This window comes from Lolium perenne, chromosome 6 (genome assembly GCF_019359855.2).
Source record: "Lolium perenne isolate Kyuss_39 chromosome 6, Kyuss_2.0, whole genome shotgun sequence".
NCBI classification, from domain to species: Eukaryota; Viridiplantae; Streptophyta; class Magnoliopsida; order Poales; family Poaceae; genus Lolium; species Lolium perenne.
This window is the reverse complement of record NC_067249.2, coordinates 51,501,727-51,515,097: the sequence shown is the minus strand read 5'-3', so window position 1 is coordinate 51,515,097 and position 13,371 is coordinate 51,501,727. Positions and strand designations below refer to the sequence as shown.

Below are 13,371 nucleotides of genomic sequence, written 5' to 3'. Positions count from 1 at the left end.
TAGATCGCCAAAAATGGAGCATCAGTAAACAACAAATGTGACCTTCTACTTGAAATCGTCATGGTCGTCTATGACGATATTGCATTGTCATAACATCTATGACGATCTAATATCGTTACTAGCGATTTTTCCATGCCACATCAGTTCTTACGTGGCCAATCTACGTGGCAAAATTATGACGAAATCAAATCGTCGTAATACAAAATCAGCCCAGTCCATTTCATTGGTCAACATGGGCCAAGCCCATTAATACCGGCCATTTCGCTAGGCCTCAACCTTTCTTAGCCCATTAGCCTTCTGGGTTTTGCCTTTATTGGGTCCGTTGTTGTTCGGGCCTCAGCCTCTTAACAACCTTTTTCAAGTTTATTTGGCTTCTCTCTTTCCATTTCCAATTCTCAGGTTTATTTTCCTACGATTTAACAATAATTAAAAACAAGTAATTTAATCAGAACTGAAGAATACAAGAAATCCAAATCCGTTAAACTATTTCCACGGCTTTAGTCAGATAAATACAATAATAACATAGCTATCAAACGCAATAATAACATAGCTATCAAACGCCTGTCAACTGCATTAGCATGACCTCTCCCAACCTACAGGTCCGCCTTGTAGCTGCTGCATCATCAGGACTTCTTGTAGGCAACAAGCTAGATAATCGTTGATGTGATCACGGCAACCTGCCAACTGCTTCCAGTGTGCACCGCTCGCTCCAGCATTATTTCCCAGCAGATGGCTACCTACAACCACCTGGCTGTGTAGTTCAGTAGCAGTAGCACTGAATCTTCCTGTTCTTGTACTGCTCCTGCAATTCGAAAGTTTTAAAAAATTGTGAGATAAGCAAACATGTCAGAAAGATATTGTCATAGTTCTTCTACAATTGCAGCATCAAAATAATAGTATGTTCATTATAAGAAATACACATTACAGAACAAGCTGGACTACAGTTCGAAAATATCAAATTTCAGAATTGCCTTTTATAGAAACAATATAGAAACTTGACCAAACAAAATAAGCAAACATGCGGAGCAGAATAACCTCATTTGCTAAAGAAATATTTGCCTTTGACTACTACATACAACTTCCAAGTAAGCCAATACACCACCAGCAGAATCAAGATTGTACCCAAGATAAGAACTCACCTGTGGCCAAGTATGTTGCCAGTGGCATCTTTGAGAATAACAAGGCCAAGGTGTTTCATTAACCCTTTTTAAATATCTATACATTAAGAGAAGAAAACAATGATAAGCATATGCATACACTAGATATGCACACATTATAACACGCTAATAGAATGCATACTGCAAGCAACTGTGAAATCTGAATTAACATGTATTCAAATCATAATAACACTTGTCAACTTTATGTCAACAAAATAAAGTTCCCTCAAGTGCAAATTGAATTAACATGCAAAATTTGGTTTAAAGCAAACTCAAAATAAGTTATAAAAGCTCATGATGTACAAATTAAGTACTTGAGGACCTGGGCTACCAAATTGATGATAGAAACGAATTTGTTTTAGACATATGGTATACTTATATGGCTATACATAAACCATTAGTAATACTGCTACTGGAGGAAAATATCATGTATACATGTGGTATACTATATGACTATGCGTAAACTAGTAGTAATACTACTGCTACTGGAGGAAAATATGATGTATAGTATATCAACAACGTATACAACCGAGACCATGAGAATAAGAATAATTCATTAAACAATACTGCTAGTCTACTGCATCGCTTAAAAAAATCGCTCAAATATAAGCATGTACTTCTTCAGAGAATGCATGACTTGGGACATTACTAATTTTACAGAGATCATTATCGCTTATATCAGACTCCAAACAGAAAGGAACATGTACAGCGGTGACCATTAAGGAACATAACATAGACTGAACCATATGCTCATACAATGCTATGCAGACCATAGATTCCATGTCACAGAATAACGTCACGGTAACATGGCCTATCAACTTGATAACAACGAAAACCAAACACTTATCTACTCCATAGAAGGAAGTGCCGCTGCGGAGAACTCACACTGCAAACGCGGTGCCGTGGCCGTGTTTGATGTGCTCCATCACACAGGTAAGCATCAGGTCTACTCCTTCACATCTGAAAAATAAACAAAAGAACAAAAAGCATCATTGCTCAGTTATTGTGTTTCTTTCTTTGCTCAAACAGAAAGTTCGCAATAAAATGAGACTATTCAAAGCAGAAGCATAGCTACGTATGACCCACTACTAGTTCGTGGTTGGCTCTGGTCTACCACAATTAGATGGAAAACATGGAGTACAGAAACCTATAATGATTACTCCTGGCTTCTTCACAAACATTATGTATGATTATAGAGAGGCAACCAGTGACAACATATATGTTACTAGAACAATTCTAATTCTATTATTAAGCAAATAAGAGCAAATTTAACTAGCAGTGAATCTCTTAGCAGCCAGCGTGAACAGTAGAACAACAAAAGGGGGCATAACTACCAGCGAATACTCTATTAGAGAGACAAATAGTACGAGTAATTGACAGAAACAAAACACTATTAGTGAAAAACAAACAGGTAATTGACAACAAGATATAGAAGGGAGAAATGCTTATTTGGTTGGATAATACCTATAAAGCTAAAGTCAACTACTGCACATGACTGCAGTAATGCTATCGACCCATGCTATGTTAGGAAAGTATCATGCAGTGATCGAACCATGTTAAATAGGTTAATAAAGTTGATGTAGCAACAACATTATAAACATAAATGAGCTCGACCCATGTCAACAAATTGTATTGACAGAAGTGCACTTGAAATGCTAATCACTTACAAGGGGCATATATGGATGGCTTATAATGTATACTAATGAGATAAAGAATTATTTGAGGGAGTAGTTATTAGGAGAATATATAGTAGTAAAAGAGCAAAGATCATAGATTGCATATCACAGATCATTGAGACATCAATCATGGGTGTTTTAATCGGCAGACCGTACAGATATATGAATGTCTGAAATGCGCAATCCTTTACAGTATGTACAATCGGTTACAGTCTTTGATTTTGAACGAGACTTTCAGATAAGTGGTGGAAGAAATTGTAGATAGAATGCAGAGCCCATCAAACCTCATTCTTCCACAGGACACCCTAGACTGAGAACATTACCAGAATTCACAAAACCATACCCTCATCGCTAGCAACCTTCTCACTTGCCCTCAAACTCATCAGCAACATCACGTCCTCCTCCAGATCAGGAGGTGACTGATTGTACCCCTTCCTCTTCTTCACAGATGTGGATACCTGCTAAAAAGCACGGGCTACCACACGGGGAGGTTGGTGATGGCGAGCTGGCCTGGTGAAGTCGTGGTACGGCGACCCCGTGACCAGATCCGCCGTGAACTATGTTACATCGTGTGTACCTGCACATATGCGGACCGCGTAAACGAAGGGTTGAGTATGAGCCGATGGGAGGGGATATAGAGGAACCGAATCAGGAGAGGAGGGGACAGGGAACCTCAGATCTGGCGCACGCGATGTCGGCGAAGCAGGCGCCACCTAAGGCCACCATGACCATGAACTCCTCGGAGGAGATGAGTGCATCACCGCTCTTGCGAGCGCCGCTGATAGACTCGTGCGCGCGCTCAACATCGAAGATGGCGCTGCTGCAGTCGACGTAGACCTCGACCGCTTGCTAGAAATCATCAATGACGAAGGCTTCCGTCACCTTGATCTCCACATCCGACCCAGACTGGTTTGGCCTATGACAAGATCCGACGACCAGGAGGGCAGATCTTCCGGTGACGTGAAGTGGTTCATCCCAGGTCGCGCGCCGCCGCCGAGGCTGGCCATGTCGGCATATAGGGCACACTGGCGCTACCGCCGCGGCCGAGGACATTGTTCACGGTATATTGGGTCACGGAGAAGGTGGGGATCTGGCTCTGGGAGGGTCAGATCTATGCGGAATCGGAGAGAGAAGGGAGGATCGGGAAATCGGGATCTGACGAGATGGAAGGAAAGAGAGGAGTAAGTTTTTGGTGGGCAGTGGCGATGGCGGCGGTTGGGGGAAACGGAGGAGAAGACGAGGGGTGGGTGGCGGCGTTGGAAAGATGGCTAGGGTTAGAGAAAACGAGGGTGGGTGCCGGTGAGGGATAGTCTTGTGCGGGAGTCAGATATTTTCTTTCGCATGGCGGGGAAATGGGATTGGCGCGCGTCCGATTTCTATTTCCCGCGGCGTGTTTTAGTCGTCCAATATTCAGTACACACCCGAGTGTTAGTGCGACTGCCACAGGACCCATGTTTTAAGATCCCACACAGCAGTGGCTTTCTTGGACGTGGGTGTTATATTGTTGGCTATCTTGCCCTATTCCTGAATCTAAAATTTTGGTACATGTATATGTTATAAATTGAACCTCTTTAAGAAGTTCTATAATTTCTTATGCCCGTACATCCAGGCTACATAGACATGACATGTAGGCGAATTGATTAGGTGTTAAGTCCAGCCATAATTTTGTATCAAAAAATAAAATCTTATATACAATTACGATGATCTTAATTCGTCGTAATCGCCTAGAATAACATCATAGATCGCGTGGCTCGGGTTATGACGATTTCATGCTAGGAAATAATGATGTTTATATATACATCGTCATAATTTTCTAGGGTTTTGGCTCCCTCAAAATAGCTAACGACCATTGAGTGTGAAATCATCATAGAATCATGACGATTTTATCCAGGGTCACCGAGAAAATGTCACAAGTCAACACATTTCTTGTAGTGCTTCCAGAGACGCCGCCGCCGCCAATCCCATCTCGGGGGATTCAGGAGATCGCCTCCGGCACCCTGCCGGAGAGGGGAATCATCTCCCGGAGGACTCTTCACCGCCATGGTCGCCTCCGGAGTGATGAGTGAGTAGTTCACCCCTGGACTATGGGTCCATAGCAGTAGCTAGATGGTCGTCTTCTCCTTATGTGCTTCATTGTCGGATCTTGTGAGCTGCCTAACATGATCAAGATCATCTATCTGTAATGCTATATGTTGTGTTTGTCGGGATCCGATGGATAGAGAATACTATGTTATGTTAATTATCAATCTATTACCTATGTGTTGTTTATGATCTTGCATGCTCTCCGTTATTAGTAGAGGCTCTGGCCAAGTTTTTACTCTTAACTCCAAGAGGGAGTATTTATGCTCGATAGTGGGTTCATGCCTCCATTAAATCTGGGACAGTGACAGAAAGTTCTAAGGTTGTGGATGTGCTGTTGCCACTAGGGATAAAACATTGATGCTATGTCCGAGGATGTAGTTATTGATTACATTACGCACCATACTTAATGCAATTGTCTGTTGTTTACAACTTAATACTGGAAGGGGTTCGGATGATAACCTGAAGGTGGACTTTTTAGGCATAGATGCATGCTGGATAGCGGTCTATGTACTTTGTCATAATGCCCAATTAAATCTCACTATACTTATCATATCATGTATGTGCATGGTCATGCCCTCTCTATTTGTCAATTGCCCAACTGTAATTTGTTCACCCAACATGCTATTTATCTTATGGGAGAGACACCTCTAGTGAACTGTGGACCCCGGTCCTATTCTTTACATTGAATACAATCTACTGCAATACTTGTTCTACTGTTTTCTGCAAACAATCATCATCCACACTATACATCTAATCCTTTGTTACAGTAAGCCGGTGAGATTGACAACCTCACTGTTTCGTTGGGGCAAAGTACTTTGGTTGTGTTGTGCAGGTTCCACGTTGGCGCCGGAATCCCTGGTGTTGCGCCGCACTACATCCCGCCGCCATCAACCTTCAACGTGCTTCTTGACTCCTACTAGTTCGATAAACCTTGGTTTCTTACTGAGGGAAAACTTACTGTTGTGCGCATCACACCTTCCTCTTGGGGTTCCCAACGAACGTGTGTATTACACGCCATCATGGCTGTCGACACATACATCGGTTGAAAGCAAAGTTGCGCATACAACAGGTTTAGCAAAACCTGCAACACGAGCTGATCACTCAAATGATTTGCTGACCAACGAGTATACATACATCTAAACGGGGCAATTAAGATTTGCTCCCTCAAAGTTTGTCAACGGCATTAACACGGTAAAAGTACATATACATGTATCTACCGAATAAAAAGTCTCAGCTAAACAATCCTAACACTTGGATAAAGTAGCCAAAATAACCTATTTACAAAACAACCTTAATCCCTGAAATCACCCTTGCGGAGTTTCTCTTTCCTCAGGTACCTTTGAGTCCTCCTCAAGCTTGTCGACAATTATATTGGCGGGCAACAATACCTTCGGATACAGTGTCTCCAAATCACCAGTTGTGTTGGCGATAGACAGCAAATTCGCTGAGGGATAACGAGCAAAGACAAGGGCAAATGTAAACCTGGCCCCCGCAAAGACTTGAGCTCACACCAAGTCTCGAATCTTCTTGGTATTTCCAAACTCCGACATCAAAGTCAGCAGCGTAGGAGGGACCGCGTTCAAAGGGAACATAGTCCTCCAAATTACCCTCAGGGCTTTGTAGCACTTGTCGAAGAAATGGTGGACTTGTTGGACCCGATCCTGAAATTGTGCGACAGCCGAAGCCTTCGAGTGTTCCCGCCAGAAAATTTCTTCGGCTGATGACAGCTGGGTCAATGCGTGCACACGCTCGTGAATCCGCTTGTTCTCTTCCGCACGGTTCAAAGCTATGACTGGCAAAGAAATCAATGGAAGATCAGGCAATGCATTTTCAACAAAAGAATAATGAAATCAAAGACCAGGGAACTTACAGTTAAATTTTCGGTGGCCTTATGCAGTTCAGTAAGAGCGTAGCGCTCTACGTCGGCTGCAATCTCGCCCTTCTTCTTGATGATGGCGGCCAAGGTGTAGGTGCTGCTCAGGTCCTTTTCCAACTGAGTGATCCGATCCTTCATACGTTGCACTCGATCATCTTCAGAAAGTGCACCCGAAGAATCATCAACAAATGCAGGCGCTGGGAACACCTGCAAGGAAAGACGTCAAAGGCATGACAGATTGATTCACCTCAACATCGGAAGGTACTCCCATCGGGAGAATACAAGCGGAAATATCATAACAAAGAGTGTGCTAGCAACATTGCTAGCACAAAAGTTTATTACAAGCAGAAGTTCTCCGACAGAACATTGTTTCACATCAGTTCAAAGAAAGGTTTGCTACAAAAATCAAATGGCTTGGGTCTGAGTCGATAAACTAGGACCGGCCGATGTCTTCTTTGATGACACCAGCTCGAGGAGCTGGCGTGCACACTTAAGAGCCGATATCTTGAAGATGCTGAAATCAACGAACCGCCCATCCTGCTCTTTCGGCAGCTCCTTAGACATTTCTTTAATGTCAGCCTTAAAGCCGTGACCCATCATAAGTTGGAAGGCAAGGAGGGCACCATAGGTACGCGAGGTACGTTTGAATACGTCGATAACCTCCTTGGTGTCAACCGCGAAGGCGTCGATCAGCTGCCCCAGAGTTTTGTCTTGATTGATCTTGGGGAAGATCATCGAGTGCATCTGCGCCATGGCACCTTTTCCCTTTTCAAGAAGCTCCCGCGTAAGCTGGTGGGAGGCAAGAGGTATCGACACACCATTTGCCGGAGAGTTGTTTGGAACTTTGTCCAAGGCATTGGCAGGGATGTTGGCGGCTTCTGCAAACGTAATGAAATGGAAAAGGTCGTTGACAAAGGATCAAATCCATAAGTGCAATAATCGACAGAGGTGTACAAAAGAGATTACCAAGTAAAGCCAAGGAAGACTGACGAAGGAGTTCATCCTTTTTCAGCTGCCCGAGCCTCGGCAGCCAGCCTCGACGCTTCCTCCTCTTTCAGCTTCTCCTTCAGCTTGCCCAGTTCCTCCTTCAGGGAGTCAACTTCTTGGCGAGCTGTGGCGGCCTTTTTAATGGCGCCATCCAACTTCAAGGAAGAAGATTTAACTTCCTCCTGCAGCCGAACCTTGTCCGCTTCCAGAGAAGTAAACTGAGAGGCAAAGGCCTCCAAAGAGGATATGACGCCCCGCAGGTCCTTAAGGAAGAAGGATGTTTGACAAAGAATCATTAAACAAGGTACGCACCAGGAAAATTCGCGTTGTAATCAAGAAAGGACTTACAGAGGGAGGAGTCACGGCGGTGGCAGTTGAAGGAACATCTTTCCCCTTAGAAAGGGAGGAAGCTGTCGATACCTGAGCCGCGGGGGCTGCCTTAGGAGCCGAAGCTTCTGAAGCCGCAACGTCCGGTGGAGCAGCGCCAGATTTGGCTTTCTTAGACGGAGGCTCAATGAAACCTTCGTCACTGCAAAAGGAAATGATTGGCAGAAGTTATGAAAGGAATGCGAGAAATAAAAGGACAAAATATGTCTTCAGGGAAGAAGGTGCTTACATATCAAAGAGAGCGTCTTCATCGGCGAAACCGCCGGTTGATCTCTTCACGGGTGAAGCCCTGGTCTCCTCCACAACTGCATTAACAAAGGCATCACGATCAGCGTCATCATCGCGCACTGATCCCTCTGTGTCGCGAGCATCATCGGCTGAGGAAGGAAGATCGGTGTGAACAGCTTCAGAATCTATCGGATCATCATGTTCGCTCTCTGGGCCTGTGTGTTCGACAGTGTGAAAATCAACATGGACTGAGGAGCCTCTTCCCTCAGAAGTATCATTCGGCGAATCATGCAAGTTTTCAGAAACTATGGGGATCTGTCAAAGAGAAGAACAAATAAGAATAATAGTAATTATGCTGACTAAGTGGAAGCAGCGTAATGAGAATATGAGAAGGAAAGATAGCTCTGATGGTGGATGATCGGCATCAAGGGGAGTATAAGAAGATATCAACGGAATCGAGTCTTCCTGACTAAAGAGAGTAAGGCGACGGACTTCGTCAAGCAGCTCCTTTTCCGACAGTTCAGCGATATTTATCCTGGTTTCATCCTTTACACCTGAATACAACCACATCGGGCGGATTCTGGCCATGATTGGTTGGACTCGACGCCTCAAGAACACCGCTGCTACCTCTGTACCGATCATAGTTTGACCATCGGCCTCTTTGATCCGAAGGAATTTGGCGAATAATTCGTCGGCTGCTATCTTTTCGTCGGGAGAGAGAATGTTTTTCCAAGAATCCTTCGGCTTGGCTTCAAGGACATCGACAAAGCAAGGAAGCTGGGACTCGGTTGTTGAAGAGTCCTTGACATAAAACCATTTCAGTCTCCATCCTTGCACGGATTCTCTCATTGGGAAACTGAAATAGTTAACCTCTGAACGGGCCACAAACCCCACTCCTCTGATGACAAAGGATCCATTACTACTGCTGTACCTCTTAACATAAAAGATCTTTTTCCACAGCCCAAAATGGGGCTCAATGCCCAAGAACGCCTCACAGAGGGTGATAAACACAGCAACGTGAAGGATTGAGTTAGGGGTGAGTTGCCACAGCTGGATTTCGTAGGTTCGCAGAAGATGGTGAAGGAATCCATGGGCAGGAAGCGAGAGACCCCGATACAGGAATGACAGGAACACCACGGAAAAACCAGCAGGGGGATTGGGCCGAGAAATCGCACCTGGAAGAATCACGTTCCCCTCGTCGGAGGAGACTAACCCAAGGCTTCGGGCCCTCTTATCATCACGTTTCGTGATGGAGGATGCTAGCCAATCCCCAGGTTTGGCTATCGAGCCTGGCGGCGCTGGCGGCACCGGAGCTGGAGGAGGAGCATCTGGAGCGCTCCTCTTCGGAAGATTCGATGAGGATTTGGCGGCGGTGCCACCGCTGGTAGAACTGGCGGCGGCAGCAAGGCTCTTCTTCTTCACCATTGCGAGATCTGGGAAGATCGAAAAAGCGGTGGTAGCGGCGCAGCAGTTGCAAAGGAAGGAAGAAGAAGAAGGGCGAGGAGATGCTACGGTAAGTATGAAGAAGATTAGGGATTTTCGTCCTTTGGAGATTTTAAGAGAAGGAGGGCTGCGTGGGCACGTGTCGTTGCTTCCAGTGGACCTTTTTCCGATTGATGGTTGCAGGGATCAAGGAGACGCCTTGGTAACTGTGCGAGAAGAGTGGAAATTGCTTGAAAATAGGGCCAGACAGAGAAAGGATGGGCCCAGCGGGTCGTGTCTTATCAGTCAAAATCAGGATGTCAGTGAAACGTCATCAATGACGTCATAAAGAATGATCGGAGTATTCGAAGGAATAAAAGGTATCGGATGGTGAACTTGAGTCTATGCACAGATTGCGAAGCATCTGCACTTAGACTCGGGGGCTACTCCCATCGGGAGCGCTGACGCGCACCCCCGAATGAGGAGTCGAAGGAAAAAAGGATTGAAGAAAAATTGGCTAATCAGCTCGAGTCTGCACTCGGTTGCAAGCACCCGCGCTCAGACTCGGGGGCTACTCCCATCGGGAGCGCATGACGCGCACCCGACAGAACTTTTTTGCACTCCAGGATCATGCCCGGGGACTTGATTCTGTGTAGAGTAACAATGTTTTGCCATCGGTGGTTTACCAGCAAAAGTTGGGCACGTTACTCATTATCCCTTGCATGTGGAAAATATATCGGATGACCTATGAAGACTTGTAGAAAAACTTCGGCAGAGCAAAATGTTCGAGTGGTACAACTTGAGTCTACGCACGGATTGCAAGCATCCGTACCTAGACTCGGGGGCTACTCCCATTGGGAGCGCTGACGCGCACCCGACAGAAAAAGATGATGTTGATTCAAGATGAACAAGGACAATCAAGGAGAAGAACATCAGAAGGAGACATGCTTCGGTCTCCACCCGAACTATGTTCGGCTGGACACTCGGGGGCTACTGACGTGGGCATTACCCTTCGGGTAACCGACATTGCCCTATCCCGTATTGTTTAATTGGAGGCCCATGAAAGGCACTTGGAGGCAAGACGGGCCACTTGGATGGCGCACCAGAAGATTTCTTGACGGGCAAGACAAAGAAGCAGCCGAACAAGGAGAGATTAGATTTAAAACTAGTGTAAACCTAGTCGTACTCGGTTAGACCTCTTGAGACCTGGCCTCCTATATAAAGGCCAGGAGAGGGGCTGCCGAGGGACACAATCAATCTTAGCAATCTTAGCCACCAAAAGCTTAGAGCTAGGTCACCATAGCACTTAGCCTCTCGACGATATCTCAGCTGAACTATTCGGCACCCCATTGTAACCCAATATCTTCATAATCAAGATCAGACAGGCAGGACGTAAGGGTTTTACCTCATCGAGGGCCCCGAACCTGGGTAAATCGCTCTCCCCGCTTGTCTGTGAACCGATGTCTCGTATCAGCTTGCATGATTCCATCAACCCTAAGCCCCAATCGGAGGGCATTGCCGAGGAGTACCCTCGACAGCAGCAGCGGCTCATCACCAGCAGCGACGACCCCAAGGACTGCTCAGGGCTGCGAGCGGCGTGCTTGGTGTCGCTGAACGACTAGGACGCCTGGAGGGGTGACCTTGACACGACGATCGCCATGTCCATCCGCGACATCGGCAAGCCGCTCGTGGACCTCACCGACGACGGTGAGGCAGGACCAAGCGACATAGTGAAGGACGAGCCTGTCGACGAACCCGACGAGCGCGTCAAGTAGGAGGTCGTCACCGACGACATATACAATTTCCACCAGTACTACGACGCCTCCGACCGCCACAACGGCCGCCGCCAGTACTTCTAGATTAGTGTTTAGTTTAAATTTAATCGAATTTCGTTCGAATCTATGTAATATATACCAAGTTTGGATGAATTCACTCAAATTTTAAATTTCAAAATTTTTATTTGGGGGACGTGGCTGGGAAGCGATGTCCCCTAAACGTGGTACGAACAAAACACATCCCTAAACGCTCGATCCGACCCTATTTGAAAGACAGTTTAAGGGACGCGAGGAGATGCTCTTAGTACATCGCTCGTCTGGCCCTGCGGTGGCAGCAGGCCTGGCGTCGGCTATTGTGATTTTGAGTACGCCGTGCCGGTCGTGAAGCTTCCGACTGTGTGCCTGAACAAGTTGGATGGATGTTGTTTTGCTTTTGCATGATACGTGCTCATAAACGATGGTGATCAGTTAGTTACCCCTGTTCCGAAAACAAATATATCTGTTGAATGATCCTACTCTGATCAATCATTTTGTCAGAAAAACATGCTGATATTGCATCATATAGTAGGAGTACATGAAACTGAATAAAAGTTACATTTTCTCGGTCTCGAAGCGAACCCAACAACAGTTTTACCGCCGATAATTGGTTCAATCCGTCCAGGGTCAGGTTTACAAGCTGCGAGCATCCCTAGAACGTCAGAATGACCAACTTCCAATAATATATCTTTTGTAATATAATATATCTTACATTACGTTGGTTAAATTTACAACCTTAAATTACGCACAGGGTCTATAAATCGGAACGGAGGTAACACTAGTAGAGAAGAGACCTTTTATCCAAAGCCCCTGGGAGCAATAGTCACGGTTTTAAAGCAAACCGGAACCAATGGGGGCGTCCCGGTTCGTTCCACGCGGGCCGATCCCACCCATTGGTTCCGGTCCGTTTGAGGTCTTTGGTGAGACTAAAGGGGCTGCAGCAGGGCACGTCAGGCCGTGTCAGGCCTCGGACCCCTTTAGTCTCGGTTTGTATTACAAACCGGGACCAAATGTCAACACCCGGATTTTTAAGTCCAGATGCCTATTATGCCGTACATCGCAATCCCAGGAATATTGTTGTTGCGAGACATAATAGTTGAATATCATAGAGTCATCATTTATTACAACACATAATCGTCTTACAAAGGTAGATCACATGATCCAATATTACAATAGTAGTTGATCTATTGATCAACGAACATCACAAATAGCGGAAGCGAAGTAGTAGTGGCTATCTATTCCACAGGCCAACGCTTGACGTCAGGAGCGGTCCTAGTTGTCGTAGACGTCCTGCTGTCCATCTTCCTCATACTGCTGTTCACCTTCATAGTCTGGCCATTTGAATAGCTAGGGACAAAGCCATGAGTACTTTTAAAGTACTCGCAAACTAATACTAGTGTAAGCACTATCAATTTTTAGTAAGGGGATACTAAGCTCTAGGTTTATTTGCATAAAGCCAAGTTTATTTCATAAACATTTAGGAAAGACTCTTCATTTGATAAACTAACTCAAGTGGGAACATTAGTGTCATTCCCACAACTCTGTTGTGATTCAATACAAAGTCACCATTTCACCTTTCAAATTCAAGTCCCAAGTCATATGTCACAATTTTTAAAATGGTCTGATGACGGAACAGTATGGCCTTTCCAACCGTCCATAACCGTGGACACGGCTATTCGAATAGTTCTACACTCTGCAGAGGTCGTACACTTGTGCCACAACATTTGCAATAATCCGTCGTGTTA

The 13,371-nt window shown here is 45.4% G+C and overlaps 1 long non-coding RNA gene across 1 annotated transcript; it reads right to left on the bottom strand.

Moving 5' to 3' along the window:
- Positions 1-431: 431 nt before the first annotated feature.
- On the bottom strand, positions 432-4,167 carry LOC127307966 (uncharacterized). The gene is made up of 4 exons (XR_011746787.1): positions 3,506-4,167; positions 2,043-3,410; positions 1,140-1,215; positions 432-802 (listed from the first exon to the last, which is right to left on the bottom strand). It is a non-coding gene; the product is annotated as an uncharacterized lncRNA (long non-coding RNA).
- Between the last annotated feature and the right edge of the window lie 9,204 nt (positions 4,168-13,371).